This window comes from Tachysurus fulvidraco, chromosome 19, assembly GCF_022655615.1.
Source record: "Tachysurus fulvidraco isolate hzauxx_2018 chromosome 19, HZAU_PFXX_2.0, whole genome shotgun sequence".
Lineage (NCBI taxonomy): Eukaryota > Metazoa > Chordata > Actinopteri > Siluriformes > Bagridae > Tachysurus > Tachysurus fulvidraco.
The window spans coordinates 836,493-853,846 of NC_062536.1; the positions used below are offsets into that span (position 1 = coordinate 836,493).

Genomic DNA, 17,354 nt, shown 5'->3' on the forward strand with positions numbered 1-17,354 from the left:
TAACGTTCGGTTAAAAAGGATAAACAATGCTTGTGTAGTTGTGTCGAATTGTATGCACTTGTGGGTACTCGGTCTTTTGCAGACAGCAAGATGTAGGCTATGGGCTAGAAGAGTGTGGCCTCTGCTGAGCCATCTCTTGGTCCTCCACCAGCCAAAAAAAACTTGCTCAGCTTCTGTGTGGAAGCATTTATCTTCTTCCAAGTGAAATATGGTTAAGTTATGGTTAACATAAAACATTAAAAAAAAAAAAAAAAGAATTAAAAACATAAAACAAACAAAAAAAACTTTGTGTCTTTTTTTGGCAGACAGTTGACAATAGCATTGCTGTATCTTTTAGTATTAAATAGAATACAACTTTTGTTCTGCCAGATCTCCCAGTCAAGGGGGTGATAAAGTTTAGTTCTTGGAATTCTGTGCATTAGAAAGAAGTTCTTTCGGATGAAGAACAGTTCTTTGAAGTCTTATTTGTTATTATTCTGTCTGTTCAGCATCCTCCAACAAGGACGGGTGGTGGTGGGGTTCATAATGTTCACAATGCTATTTTATTAGTTGTTGGTTTAACCATGGATGAGGTAATGGCTGTTATGTTATTTTCTTTTCAATGACGTTCCTTGTTACATGTTCAAAAACATCAACCACTATTGCATATCCATTATTATTATAATGAATATAATTAAAGAATACTTACACTATAACATAAATTAGAAGTGCAACGCAAAAAAAAAAAGGATTTTTATGCCTATTTTGAATTTTACTCAAATACAAATACAAATACTTTTACCAACTCAACAAATACAGATACAAATACCAGCTGCTTTGCACACCCCTAATATATATATATATATATATATATATATATATATATATATATATATATATATATATATATAATAATTATTATAGTAATTATTATTATTATTATTGCCTCTTATGGTGTTTGTGCTGTATACTGTGTGTAATACAAGCTTGCAGGGAGGAAACTGCATCCATTTCATATCTCTTCAGTTGATGTGTATGGATTTTTCCTGCATTTATTTCAGTGTGCAGACATGGGCGGTGTGTTATATTGTGTTATATACAGACCTCTGGATGTGTATTTATCCTTTTGTTGTATAATATGCTTTGATTCTGTGCTTTCCATCTTGTAGAGTCACTGTGTGACTTCAGTTTGGAAAGGAGCTGATGGTTTACCTGCTTTGTTTTATCCTTATTCAATAAAGGACCATAATGTTACACTTTGTGTTTTTATATTTATATGGAATGTGTATTTTATACCACAGAGTATAAAAGTAAGAATAAGGAAATATGACACAGTATTAGGGCCACACTGAGGAAGAAGGAAAAAGTCATAAATTTATGAGGCTGGTTCTTTCAGTGGAAAAGATGTATATTGTATTTACAGTCCTGATCCTTATGACAAAGTGATGCTGATGTGCCAGATTAAGTATGTCCTTGTTTGTGAAACCATACCGAAGAACAATTCCACAAAATGCCCCACATTTTAACAACTGTCCTCCTCTAAAACAACGGTTTACAATATTATGACTTCATTCTCGAAGTCTTTGAAGTAAATGTAAAAAGTAAAATTTCAGTGATTTTCTATAGGCATAAGAGTATTTTGTAGTAACGAGTAACAAAGATGCTTAGTGGGAATATAACGGAGTAAAAGTATACAATTTATCTAGGAAATGTAGTGGAGTAAAAGTGAAAGTTGACACATTTAAATAGTGAAGTAAAGTACAGATACGTGACATTAAGTACGGTAACGAAGTATTTGTATTATAATAACTATTGGTTTCTGTTTGTAGTGACTGCTGACTGACATAAGGGATGAGATTAAATAAATCCTAGTACTTAGCCTGGTCTGGAGCAGGCTAGCTCCACAGAATAAGTCTCCATGGTAATTTAAACCATAACATCCTACTGCCCCCAATCCAGCTTTAGTGCAACCGGATCACGGATAAATTGAGCCAGGATCACCAAGATATTCTGGCTTAATCCCTTATCCTAGTTTTGTGCAATAGGCCCCAGCTGGGTTAAGGAGCAAAAACAGCTCTGTTTTTTTATTTCTTTTCTCCGATTTCTTTTTCTCTCCTTCTGCTAATCTGAATCATCATTCAGAAAAACATGTAAAATATTTGTAAAAGCGTGAACATGATAAAAATCAGAACAGAAGTCACTACTGAAGTGAAAGGCAGTGTGCTAATATGTTAGCTCTGGCTTAGCTAATTAACACTTTTACAGGTTATGACGGTATAGTTTTAAAATACTTTATATTGGTTATTTTTCTCTGTACAGTGCAATGTTTTACTAACTGATTATCTCTTTTTACTTTTATTTAGCTAGTGTTTGCTCCCTAGTTAACCGAATCAGAATCAGAATCAGGTTTATATGCCAAGTGTGTTGATGTTCACACACACACATGGAATTTGGTACCAGCTGGTTGTGACTCTCAAAAGTACAGACATAAATAACACTATACTATAGATTTAGCTTGAACTATACAAGACAAGACCAACCAGACTATACAAGACAATACAGACAACATATGACAGGTGAGTTATGTACATAAAGTGTGAGAGGTGCATGGTAGTTATTGTAGACCTCATTAATGCTGTAAATGTGAATGTAAATGTAGTGCAAATAACAGTATTGTGCAATATGATGACTGACACTTCTGATAATGCAGTACTTATAGATATGATGCAGGGAATATTATTATGATGAGTTTTAACCAGGGTGGAATGTCTGGGGAAAGAAACAAAGTGATTTAATATATTGTAGGCTTAAAGCAGCACAAAGTGATTCAGTATGGGCTAATAGCAGCACAAAGTGATTCAGTACGGGCTAATAGCTGCACAAAGTGATTCAATATGGGCTAATAGCTGCACAAAGTGATTCAGTATGGGCTAATAGCTGCACAAAGTGATTCAGTATCAAGCTTCAGTTGACACACATACTGTACCTGTGTTATGGAAGACCTCATATATAAAACCATTACCTAAAATTCCATGTCCAAGAGAATACAAATATTTTAGACCAATAGCCCTTACTTCAGTAATTGTGAAATGTTTTGAAAGATTGATACTTCCGCACTTGCAGTCACTGCTTTGGTGCATATCCTCTCTAAACATTTAGATCAGTCCAATACAACTATAAGAACCCTGTTTTTAGATTTTTCCTCTTCAATACCATAAAGGTGGACATATTGGTGTTAAAACCTGTACAGTTGGGTGTAAATCCTCATTAGATTCATTGGTATATCTCATTCCTTACTAATAGAGTTCAGAGAGTTATAGTGAATAAAATGTTGTCATCTGCTATCACAACAAATGTTGGAGTACCCCAAGGTTGCGTCAGCTCCACCATACTTTTCACCTTGTATACAGATGACTGTCGAACTGACAAGTCACATCAGTATATTTTAAAGTATTCTGATGACACTGTGTTAATATCTGTGTTGAACGATCAGGACAGTCCTGGGTTTCATCAACAAAGTGAGACTATTTTGTTTGAATGGTGTGAGAATAATGATCTTGTCATTAACATAAGTAAAACAGAAGAGATTATATTTGGGTCTACATGTGATACTCATATAATGCCATATTTAGGTGTAACGATTGATGACATGTTAACATGGAATGATCACATTGATGCTCTCTGTAAAAGAACAAAGCAGAGAATCCATTTTCTTCGTCGTCTTAGGTCTTTCGACATAAGCAAAAAGATTCTTTTGTTCTTTACGTCTGTAATAATGAGTGTACTGCAATATTGCAACTCTATTTGGTATAAAAGTCTGTCTGTTAAGCTAAAAACACAGTTGTTTAATCAATTAAAATCTGCTCAAGGATTGGTGGCATGCCTCTAGAGAAGCTATATGACTCAACTTATTATAATAATTTGTTAAGACTGGCTAATAGTATAATTTCTGATCTCAATCATGTTCTGCATAATGAGTTTGAAGTATTACAATCAAATCAGAGGTACAGAATCCCACGATTCAAAAAATTGAAAATGAAATACTCCTTTGTGCATCGGGTGATCCTTGAGCTAAATAAGAACTTAAAGGCAGGGTCTCCGATTTTTGAGAAATGCTTCAGAAAACTGAGTCGGGCCGATAATAAACAAAAATCAAAACAAAAATCAAAACAAACATGTAGCCAATGAGCAGAAAGGGGCGGGGCTTGTCAATATGCGGCGGAGAGAGTGTTCAGTGTAGAGTCTTCTCGGGTCTAAAGAAATGTACCTGACCCGAAGTGACCCGAAGTGACCCGAATCACTTTTTACCCGAACCCGACGTGCATATTTTTTTTTTTTTTTTTTTTAAGAAAGACCGACCCGAGACAAACCCGAAAAAATGAGACCCGAGTCCGACCCGACGGCAATTATTTTTAACCAGACTGGACCCGAATGTTGCGTAACTCTACACTAAAGTAACCGCTACAGCGTGAATTCAAAATTGATTGACAGGTCTGTTTCAACGAAAATTAGCTTACCGCCAGTCACACGCCGCCAGCCACATGTCGCAAGCGGTCTTGGCAAACAGAGGAGAGGTTGGAAAAGGACTCGAGTCGATGCACACACAGGAGATACAGTAGTTCGGGTCTTCTCAGGTCCGTTCGGTAATAACACGTTCATTTTAAATTACCCGAGACCCGATGCCGCTATTATTATACCCGACCCGTGTCTGAGGTACACGTGAAACTTTTAGACCCGAACCCGCTAGGGTCTCAGGTCGGACCTCGGGTTTTCGGATCTAAGTGGACCCGTGAAGACCTCTAGTTCAGTGCGCATGTGTGACATTATCAGAAAGCGGTTTTATCATTGACATGGAGGCCTCCCACTTGTTAAGAGACCAAAAGTAATGGGACAGAATAATAATAGTCATAAATCAAACTTTTACATTTTTTAATACTTGGTTGTAAATCCTTTACAGTCAATTACAGCCTGAAGTCTGGAACGCATAGACATCACCAGATGCTGGGTTTCATCCCTGGTGATGCTCTGCCAGGCCTCTACTGCAACTGTCTCCAGTTCCTGCTTGTTCTTGGGGCATTTTCCCTTCAGTTTTGTCTTCAGCAAGTGAAATGCATGCTCAATCAGATTCGGGTCAGGTGATTGACTTGGCCATTGCAGAACATTCCACTTTTTTTTATCCTTAAAAAACTCTTTGGTTGCTTTTGCAGTATGCTTTGGGTCATTGTCCATCTGCACTGTGAAGCGCCGTCCAATGAGTTCTGAAGCATTTGGTTGAATATGAGCAGATAATATTGTCCAAAACACTTCAGAATTCATTCTGCTGCTTTTGTCAGCAGTCACATCATCAACAAGAGAACCAGTTCCATTGGCAGCCATACATGCCCACGCCATGACACTACCACCACCATGCTTCACTGATGAGGTGGTATGCTTAGGAGCATCTTTCCTTCTGCAAACTCTTCTCTTCCCATCACTCTGGTACAACTTGATCTTGGTCTCATCTGTCCATAGGATGTTGTTCCAGAACTGTGGAGGCTTTCTTATGCCCCTTTTCCACCGAGGCAGTTTGAGTGCAGGTTCGGAGCCTAATTTAGAACCAGTTCTTTCTGTTTCGACCGCCAAAGCACTGGCTCTGAACCAGGAAAAGTGGTTCTTAAGTAGCACCAAAACGTTGCTGGTCTAGACTTAAGAACCGCTTGTGTCAGGAGCTGGGGGCGGGGCTGTGGGTGGGGCTACAGTTAGCGCATTAGATAATGTACATTAAGTATACTAATGTTTAATACACTTACTTTAGTGCGATATGATACATTATCAGCACACATGATAGTAGGTAGCTACATGCTAAGGCAAATTTTTTTTCTGTTTTAACGATAAAATAATGTTATGTATCGATTACAACCTCCGTTTATACAGATTACATGGAGCTGCACGTACACGTTTTATTCGCCGTGTTTGGATGCCAATGTGTTAACAGTAAAGCAACATCCGCCATTGTTGTTGTGTTTGTGTTTGCTGCTGCTGCGCTAAAGTTGCTGGGACACGCGACACGTATACAGTGACGTCACACTCGGCGCTGTGATGCTCTCTAGCCCGTGGAAAGGCAAACCGGTTCTTAGAAGGTTCACCAGTGGAACCAACTTTGAACCAGCACCAGCTCTAGCTCTGAACCAGCACCCGGTTCTTTTTGGTGGAAAATAGGCATTAGATGTTGTTTGGCAAACTCTAATCTGGTTTTCCTGTTTTTGAGGCTCACCAATGGTTTACATCTTGTGGTGAACCCTCTGTATTCATGCCGGTGAAGTCTTCTCTTGATTGTTGACTTTGACACACATACATCTACCTCCTGGAAAGTGTTCTTAACCTTTCCAACTGTTGTGAAGGGTGTTCTCTTCACCAGGGAAAGAATTCATCGGTCATTCACCACAGATGTTTTCCGTGGTCCTCTGGGTCTTTTGGTGTTGCTGAGCTCACCGTTGCGTTCCTTCTTTTTAAGAATGTTCCAAACAGTTGTTTTGGCCACACCTAATGTTTTTGCTATCTCTCTGATGGGTTTGTTTTGTTTTTTCAGCCTAATGATGGCTTGCTTCACTGTTAGTGACAGCTCTTTGGATCTCATCTTGGAGAGTTGACAGCAACAGATTCCAAATGCAAATAGCACACTTGAAATGAACTCTGGACCTTTTATCTTCTCATTATAATTGGTATAATGAGGGAATAACACACACCTGGCCATGGAACAGCTGAGAAGCCAATTGGCCCATTACTTTTGGTCCCTTAACAAGTGGGAGGCACATATGCAAACTGTTGTAATTCCTACACCGTTTACCTGATTTGGATGTAAATGCCCTCAAATTAAAGCTGACACTCTGCAGTTCGTTTCATTTCAAATCCATTGTGGTGGTGTATAGAGCCAAAAATGTTAGAATTGTGTCGGTGTCCCAATATTTATGGACCTGACAGTATGCCCTCCTTTGCATGATTGTGCTTGTGTGTTTATCTACAATCGTATTGTTCTTCCCTTCAGCTATGATAAAGACACATTTCTTTCTGTTAGTTGCCTGGGTTAAGTATGTATGTGTGGGCGGAGCTATCGATACAGGGGTGGGACCCATTTGGGTTAGGGGCGTGTTTGTTTTGGTGATTTTATATGTCAACATTGGCTTTCAAACATCGGAGACCACACCTTTAATCGTAAATCAAGAGTATTGTAAATGTGCTGTGTGGTGTAGTGGGATGTAGTAAGAGTGAGTTTGTGGATTTAGTGATGTTGTGTAAGAGATGATTGCAAACAGAAAATATACTGTGATGCAAGAAAACTGTCATGTTCTGACAATAAAGTATTATATCATCATATTATATCAATATAGGGTTAAATAAGCACATAATTATTTAAAATTAGGTTATGGCTGCACAAAGATATTCAATATAGGCTTATAGCAGCACAAAGTGATTCAATTTAGTCTTATAGCAGCACAAAGTAATTCAGTATGAGGTTTTAGCAGCACAAAGTGATTCAATATAGGCTTATAGCAGCACAAAGTGATTCAATATGAGGTTTTAGCAGCACAAGGTGCTTTGAATTAAAGTTATAACAACAAAAATTGATTCAATAAAGGGTTATTGCAGCATGATATGATACAATATATGATTATAACAGCATAAATTGATTCAATTTGTGCTGCTATTTATTGTACATTGCATTGTCCCCTTGAAGAGACTATGCAATGTACAAGAAAATTAAGTTAAATATTTTTTTTTTTTAATTTTCAGATTTAAATTTTTCTCCTCCAGGTCTATGCATCAACTTCATTGTAACTTTTAAGTATTAAATCCTCTAAATACACGGTTATGTTAGACATTGTTAGACATCGTAGACATTGTTTGAAAGCTTAGACTCTCAGGATTTTATTAAGCCCACACACAAAGCATAATATGATTTATAGCAGTCATAAAAATGTAATCAAGTTGATAGAACCTGAACTAGGCGGCGCTAGTTCAGTTTGTTTACTTACCTTTAAATTCTTCCCTTTCTTCACTGGGGTAATATTTTCCAAAACAGATATTTTTCATAAATCCCAAAGAGTCAGAATATCCATGCCTTTTAATCCAAAACGCTTTGCTCGCCTCACAATAATTACGTTTCTGACAGAAAACTGTAAACAGTAGTTCACTTCCGTCGATTCTTTCGGCTCTCACTTCTCATTGAAGGTTTATAAAACTACACTGTCAAATTTGTAGTCCAGAGTCTAACGAATCAAACAAGCCCTCTTATGAGCCAATCGGTGCCCGTGGTGCAGAGATAGACAGCTAAGGAGCAAATGATGGCTCTCCATTCTATTTGGAACACCCTCCATTTGATTGACAATTGCGCCCTCCAGTAGCAATATCATAATCCGGGACCCCCATACCTCTTTAGCCAATAAGGAGACGATTCGAACGAGATACGACATGACCCATCTAGTAGGGGAGGGGGGCGCGGTAGAGCGTGCGCAAAGCTTTAATTGCGCAATTCTCGAACTTTCTCACTCTCACGCCTCAGGGTGTCAAGTTACAGGCCTTTTTACACATTAGGTTTCTAGGTAGAGATGTTCTCTTTGTTATAGACCTTTTAAACTCAGCATGCAGTCTTTTTATATAAAGTTATACAGTAAACAAATATTCAAGCAAAACATAAAAGCACGGACATGTCTGTAGAAAACAATTCATATAAAATCCATTTTTGACTTCAAACTTTTTCTGATGAAAGCTAAGACATGTGGCTATGACCCTGAGTTGTTGTTTTGCTCCCGACATGTTTTACAGCAGTGTATTTAATCAGTTTGTCACGTAAACAACTATGACGGAAATAAAAACCCTCCATTCTAGCCTCTGTAACTCTGTGTCAGTAAGGTCTAGAATCACCCTGACACTTGTATCAGAAACTAGAGATTGTCTTCTTTCCAATGAGACCAGGTTTTAATAAGGGTGATTGTCTGGAGAAAGAGACTGTTCCAGAACAAAGTGATTTAATATAGGCTTATAGCAGCACACAGTGATTCAATATAGGGTTATAGCAGTACAAAGTGGTTCAAATGAATGTTCTAGCAACAATCAGTGTTACAATATAGTATTAAATTAGCACATAGTGATTCACAATTGGGTTATAGCTGCACAATGATATTCAATATAGGCTTATAGCGGGACAAAGTGATTCAATATAGGGTTGAAGCAGCACAATATGATTCAATATAGGATTATAGCGGGACAAAGTGATTCAATATGAGTATATAGCAGCACAAGGTTCTTTGAAGTAAAGTTATAGAAACAAAAATTAAATTAATGGTTATTGCAGCACATGATACAATATAGGCTTATAGCAGCACAAAGTGATTCAATATAGGGGTTATAGCTGCACAAAAACTTTGTGCTGCTATTTCTTGTACCCGTGAAGGGACTATGCAATGTACAAGAAAATAAAGTTAAGTAGTTTTTAATTGGGTTTAATGGACATGGGCAGTTCACTTATGATTGTTTAAAAACTTGACATATTTACATTTTCCTCCTCCAAGTCTAAACCCCACCCCATATCCCCCTGCATGATTTTCCCTCTCAAATTTGAATCGGCCAATGAGAAAAATTCTAGGGTCTCGAAATCCGTCCAATCGTGTGTGAGCATTTTGTCGAGGGGCGGGATAATGGTTTTGGTGTGTTTCTGGAAGCTACCAGCTGGGAAAAGTAGAAAAAAAAACAGCTAATCTGAATCACCGTTCAGTAAAACATGTAAAAGATTTGTAAAAGTGTGAACATGTTAAAAATCTGAACAGAAGTCACTACTGAAGTGGAAGGCAGTGTGATAATACATTATCTCTGGCTACGCTAATTAACACTTTTACATTTTATAACTGTATAGTTTAAAAATACTATATATTGGTTATTTTCTCTGTACGGTTCAATGTTTTACTAACTGATTATCTTTTTTAAAACTTTTATTTAGCTAGTGTTTGCTACCTATCTGTGAGAGGTGCATGGTAGTGCAAATAACAGTATTGTGTAATATGATGACTGACAGTTCTGATAATGCAGTACTTATAGATATGATGCAAGGAATATTACTATGATGAGTTTTAATCAGGGTGAATGTCTGGGGAAAGAAACTGTTCCTGTGTCTGGCAGTTTTAGTAAACAAAGCTCTGTACCTGGGAGAAGGAAGGAGCTGAAAGAGGTTGTGTCCCAGGTGTGAAGGGTCAGTAGTGATTTTTTTCTGCACGATTTCTGGTTCTTGTGTCATATAAGTCCTTGGTATGGGCAGGAGAGCATAATTTTTTTTTTCTGCTGTATTTTTGTAGCTGCTCCAAACCAGATAATAATAATAATAATAATAATAATAATAATAATAATAATAATAATAATAATAATAATAATAGCAAGTTCCCCTCATCGTGCTGAGTGTTTTGATATGTCACATGTCCACGTTGTGCTAAATTTTTGATTTTGCTAATTTTGGGGGCGGGGCTACACGTGACGTCAGTTCCCCTCATCTTGCTGAGTGTTTTGATATATGACATGTCCATGTGGTGCAATTTTTTTTTTATTTCGCTTGAATTTTAGGAATTTCCCATTCATTTCTATGGGAATTTTTTGGCCGCTTTTTCGTCCGCTGTGCGAACATCATTGGTCGGATCACTTACAAAAGAAAAAGTGCAGAAAAAGTGTCAGGAAGAAAAAGAATAATAATTATAATAATAATAATAAGTATGCAAGAGAATAAGAATGTGCTTTGCAAGCACATTAATAATAACTAGAACGGTACATTTCCTAAAGAAAATGTGAATGTGCTTGCACGTGACGTCAGTTCCCCTCATCGTGCTGAGTGTTTTGATATATGACTTGTCCATGTTGTGCTAAATTTTTTATTTCGCTTATTTTGGGGGCGGGGCTACACGTGACGTCAGTTCCCCTCATCGTGCTGAATGTTTTATGTTGTGTAACTGAGATATGGCTTCTTTATATTGCAATATGGTTCGTAAGGTGCACTACATGGTTGCTAGGGTATGGCTGCACAGTTACTATGGTTATATTTGCAGACTAGTTTCTGACCTGCAACAAAAGAGCACACCTGAAAATCCATTTATCTTTTCCTGAAACAAGCGCCATGAAGATCTTGAACTAAAGCATCAATCAGTGATTTTACTGGGAAAAAATATAAATCACGTTACAATAAGGATCATTAGTTCAAATGTAATGTATTAACTAACATTTACTAACCATGAGCAATAAATTATTGTATTTAGTAATCTTTGTTAAAATAAAGTTTATTCTTTGTTCATGTTAGTTCACAGTATATTAAGTAATGTTAACACGGTGTTAATAATGTATTAGTAAATGTTGAAATTAACATGAACAAAATGAATAAATGCTGTAGAAGTGCAGTTCATTATTAGTTCATGTTAAGTAATGTGGTAACTAATGTCAACTAATGAACCTTTATTATAAAGTTTTAGAAAAAAAAACTGGTGGATTCGAACCCCGAATGTCTGCATGCTAAACAGATTCGCTATCCACTAAACCAACCAGGAACACAAGAAAACCTTTGCAGTTGTATGTATTAATTCACTAATGTGAAGAATGGCGCGTCTAACAATACCCAAGCTTTATTATATTAAAGTCCTTCTTATCATTCTTTGTGATATACGTGTCATATCATGTCAAAAAAAATATGTAATGTGAGGAGACAAAGAAAAAATGCGCTTAATTTTAATTAATGGGTGGCTTTTAAAAGTGCTGTTGCTGTTCTTAAAAGGACATTAGTTTAAAGTGAAATAAAAAATTATAAAAACTACACTGATAGTTGAAAACAACAAAAAGTTATACAAATGGCAGAAACAACAACATATGTGACCGCCGTGCTGTCCAAGGCACCACAGCACTAGGTTTAAGCATTAAATACACGGTTAAATGTTATAGTGTTTGAAAGCTTAGACTCTCGGGATTTTATTAAGCCCACACACAAAGCATAATATGATTTATAGCCATCATACTAATTTAATCCAAGTTGACAGTCACCGGAAATAGGCGGCGCTTACCTTTCGTCACTGGGGTAATATTTTCCAAAACAAATGCTTGTAAAAAATCCCCAAGAGTCTAAGGAACTGGAATATGTAAGCCTTTTAATCCGAGACGCTTTAATCCAAAATGCTTTAATCCAATACGCGTTTCTGACCGAAAAATGTACATCCGTCCTTGATCTTTTTCTTCACGTTGTGTGATCTGACAGATTTACTGGTGTCTGCTGCCCTCTTTTGGATGTTAGCACATTTACAGAGAATGTAATGAAAACAGCCCTTTGAACTTCCATACTGGGAATTCTGGAATTCTGATCGCTTACAAAATATATAGCACACCTCTCCTCAATGAGCCGGTCGATTTGACACCTCTTTTATGGGTCTAGGACAAAAGCAGCGGGACAAGTTACGTGCCGAAAAAGTGTCCGGAAGAAGAAGAAGAAGAAGAAGAAGAAGTATGCAAGAGAATAAGAATGTGCTTTAGCAAGCACATTAATAATAATAATAATAATAATAATAATAATAATAATAATAATAAGAAGAAGAAGAAGAAGAAGAAGAAGAAGAAGTATGCAAGAGAATAAGAATGTGCTTTGCAAGCACATTAATAAGTATGCAAGAGAATAAGAATGTGCTTTGCAAGCACATTAATAATAATAATAATAATAATAATAATAATAATATTAATAATAATAATAATAATAAACTTTATTTTGTATAGTGCCTTTAAAAGTAGTTTCTCAAAGAGCTTGACATAAAAGATGAAATTAAAAGAAATTAAAAGATACACATAATATTACAGACACTAAAACTAACCATACAAAAAATAAAAAGCCAATAAATAACAAACAAAATAGTCACATATAATCTACCCTAAAAAAAGTACGTTTTAAGATGGGATTAAAAAAACACCCAGGGATTCTGCATTCCTAATCTGTGAGGGCAGGGAATTCCACAGTTTGGGAGCCAAAGAAGAATGATGGTGATGGATGTGCACAGGACAGATTCAGTGACTGCAGTGTAGAACTGCATCAACAGCTCCTGTGGCAGACCGTACTTCCTAAATTGATGTAGAAAGTACATCCTCTGCTGGGCCTTTTTGATGATGGAGTTTATGTTGCACTCCCATTGTAGGTCTTGGGAAATGGTAGTGCACACAAACTTGAAGGTCTCCATAGATTACACAGGGCTGTATTGTGAGGGGGAGTAGAGTTGAGGGGTCTTTCCTAAAGTCCACTTTCATCTCCATGGTTTTGAGGGTGTTTAGCTCTAGGCTGTTCTGACTGTACCATAGCACCAGAGCTTCACCTCCTGCTGATATGCAGACTCATTGCTATCTTGGATGAGACTTATGAGCATGGAATCATCTGCAATTTTCAGGACTTTAACAGTTGGGTCACTTGAAGTGCAGTCATTAGTATAGAGGGAGAATAGCAGTGGGAAGAGGACACATACCTGAGGAGCAGGAGACAGTGCTAACTGTCTGAATACTGGAGGTATTACTTCTCAATCTCATCTGTTGTTTCCTGCCTGTTAGGAAGCTGGATATTCACTGACAGATGGCAGAAGGTATATTGAGCTTTAGGAGTTTGGAGTGGAGGATTTCCGGAATTGTTGTCAACAAACAGAATCTGGGCATATGTCCCTGGGCAGTCAAGGAGTTGCAGAATGTAATGCAGCCCAATGTCATCCACTGATCTGTTTCCTTGGTAGGTGAACTGTAGGGGATGCTTCAGCTGTTCTGGACCAATACCAGCTGCTCAATGGTCTTCATGAAGACAGATGTCAGAGTGACAGTACTGTAGTAATTTAGTCCAGTGTTGGAGGGTTTCTTGGGGACCAGGATGACCACCACCACCATTGTCATTTAACTAACTTTTGGTGCTTTTGGCAGTGTGGGCAGGTGCCAAATGCTGCTGAAAAAATGAAATCAGCATCTTTAAAAAGCTGGTCAGCAGATGAAAGCATAAAGTGCTCTAAAATTTCTTGGTAAACATGTGCAGTGACTTTGGTTTTCACAAAACACAGTGGACCAACACCAGCAGATGATTTCTCAGACTTGTATTCTAGACACGTATTTCTCAGACTAAATATAAAGACGTGCCCCCTCTAGTGTACTCACAGCAAAGTAGCCAGGTAGTGCCATAAAAGGTCAAATTCATGACGTCCAATCAAATTACCCCCATCTGCAGTAAACAAATATCTGTGTCCACTCAATGTCATGCGTAAGTGCATGTGTTTTTGTATATAATATATATATTTATATACATATAATTCACACACAGTTTTACGTCGCATCGCTGATATTTCTTGCCCATTTCTGAGCAAGAAAGTCTCATTGAAATCTCTACGAGTGGCGCTTTGAAAATTGAGTTTACATAAAAATCACTACCAGATTTCTGGATAGCCTTGTGTGCAGAGTATCCTGCCTTAACAGATCGCGCTGTGAGAACATTACTGCCCTTCTCGACAACATACCTGTGGGTTTTCAGCGCTTACCAGCATAAAGAACAAATATCGACACAGACTGCATAGAGAATGATTTAAAACTAAAACTGTCTCCGATACAACCAAACATCCCAGAGTTATACAAGTCATTTCAAGCACATCCATCTCATTAAATGGGGAGTTATTTAAAAAAGGTACATGTGTTTTAATGCACTTTTAAAAAAATCCAGACCACAGTTATGACAGTTATGAATGTATGTGTGTGATGGGGGGGTTTACACAGAATGATGTTAAATCCCTGGGGGGTACGTCTCTGTAAAAAGTTTGGAAACCACTGCTCTAGACTCTAGGACCTAGGTTTCCAAATGAAATACAAAACTTGCTTTCATCTGAAAAGAGGACTTTGGTCTACTAGGCAACAGTCCAGTTCCTCTTCTTCTTAGCCCAGCTAGCTGACATTGTGGTTCAGGAGGGGCTTAACAAGAGGAATAAGACAATTGTAGCCAAATTCCTTGACACGTCTGTGTGTCGTGGCTCTTGATGCCTTGACCCTAGCCTCAGTCCATTCCTTGTGAAGTTCACTCAAATTCTTGAATGTATTTTGCTTGACAACTCTCTCAATGCTGCGGTTCTCTCATTTGGTTGTGCATCTTTTTCTTCCACACTTTGATTGAACGCGATTTTGGGGGGAAAACTCACATCTCCCTATGAATGAGCTGTTACTATGGAAACTACAGCACTGTCAAGTGTCACGCATCGAGAGTGACAGTCACGCATTTGGGTGTTTTTGTTTCCTGCCACACATTATATTTCTCTTTTTGACTACATTACAAATGATAAAGGAGTCCAAAAAGGCAACAAACACTTACCAGTCATACTCTCTCTCTCTCTCTCTCTCTCTCTCTCTCTCTCTCTCTCTCTCTCTCTCTCTCTCTCTCTCTCTCTCTCTCTCTCTCTCTCACACTCTCTCTCTCACAGTCTCTCTCTCACTCTCTCTCTCTCACACTCTCTCTCTCTCTCTCTGTCTCTCTCTCACACTCTCTCTTTCTCTCACTGTCTCTCTCTCTCTCTCTCTCTCTCTCTCTCTCTCTCTCTCTCTCTCACACTCTGTCTCTCTCTCTCTCTCTCACACACACACACACACACACACAAATTAAAAAAAGTAAATAAATCGAACAAATACTTTGTATTTGGTTAAATTGCGCTCAGTGATCCTTACCAAACACAACATCTCCCCCATTATTATTATTATTATTATTATTATTATTATTATTATTATTATTTTATTTTATTTATTTATTTTTCTTGTGGGTGCTGGGGGGTTGGAGCTTTCCTGTCTTCAAAACATGAGAGCCCTGAAACTAGTATGTATTGGTCATAGTTTGTTAATAATTCTAACTGATAGACTGCTGTTATAGAAAACTAATCAACACCACCTGATCAATCAGAATCTAGAATTCAGCGTATGCAACAAATGTAAATTATGTTCTAAACAAAGTGATGTATCTCTAACTCAATCATGAGTCAAGATTCTTAGGTGATTTCACTCAGAAGGCAAATCCTGTGTGTGTGTTTGAAAGTGAAAGTATAAGAGGAATCTTACTGAGAAATCGAGGCCACTTGTTGCTTGTAGACATCACAGCACTGGTGTATACTTTTGTCATTTCTATAGTAACAGCTCTTTTTTATGGTGTCCATTCTACACTGAGTTGTGGAAGGAGTCTCCATGAAAAATGTAAACCTAAATGGATATAAAGTATATCAGGTCTTTCTTTGCTGAGTGGTGTAAGAGGAATATAACACTTGTGTAATCCTTGTAGCCACATTACTGCCCTGTCTGTGATTATTTCTTTACAACAGTACAACAGAGTTTGTTCTGTTGCGTGAGCAGTTTGTGTCTCATCCTTATGTGTCTTTTTGCACACAGGACATTGTGGCCGGTGCAGCTTGATAGGAAAAGTGTAGCCATGTTCAGCTTCGAGGCAGATTTGAAGCGAGCGCCCAAAGTGTCCCTTGGAGGGGCAAGTAAAAAGGTGTGCTGCCATGCCTCGTCCATCACTTCCTCCTGAGCAGTGCTGTGTTTTCTCATGTGTGTTAATGAGCTGGTTTGTTTTGTACGAGCAGAAAGCGTCACTTCTTCACCGGACGCAGGAGGAAAGACGCAAGCGAAAGGTTTGTGTTCTGTTGTGTTCGTAACTTGGGATGAGAGTAGTGTACATCACGATCATGTTCATGTCTCTTCTCTTCCCTTCTCTTCTCTTCTCTTCTCTTCTCTTCTCTTCTCTTCTCTTCTCTTCTCTTCCAGGATGGAAGGAAAAGGCTGAAAAACGCAATAATCATCCAGTCTTACATTCGAGGCTTCCAAGAGAGAAAACGTCAAGTATGTGAAACGTACTAGGAGAAAAAGTGATCAAAAGCATGTGCACCCTGACCATCAAACCCATATATGTTTTTTCCTCTTGAAAGCACACTATTGTATAGCATACTGTATTTCTGTAGGTTGTAGTGCTACATTTTCCCTTCACCTTAAATACTCTACACAATCTATAGGAAAGCAGTAAGCATTCTCAGAAGATAAGAGTTGAGCTTATTAACAGGAAAGGAGAATTACATCTGGAATCATGTGTTCATCATATGGGTGTAATGGTCAAATGTGCACAAACTTTGTGTTTATATATATATATATATATATATATATATATATATATATATATATATATATATATATATATATATATATACGTATATATATATATATATACGTATATATATATTATATATATATATATATATATATATATATATATATATATATATATATATATATATATATATATATATATATATACCAATTTGGGATGAGGCTGGAGCGCTGCTGTGTATCAG

General features: G+C 37.4%; 1 pseudogene; it reads left to right on the forward strand.

Moving 5' to 3' along the window:
- Window positions 1-2,512: 2,512 nt before the first annotated feature.
- LOC113663809 overlaps window positions 2,513-17,354 on the forward strand; it is a 78,425-nt pseudogene continuing 63,583 nt past the window's right edge.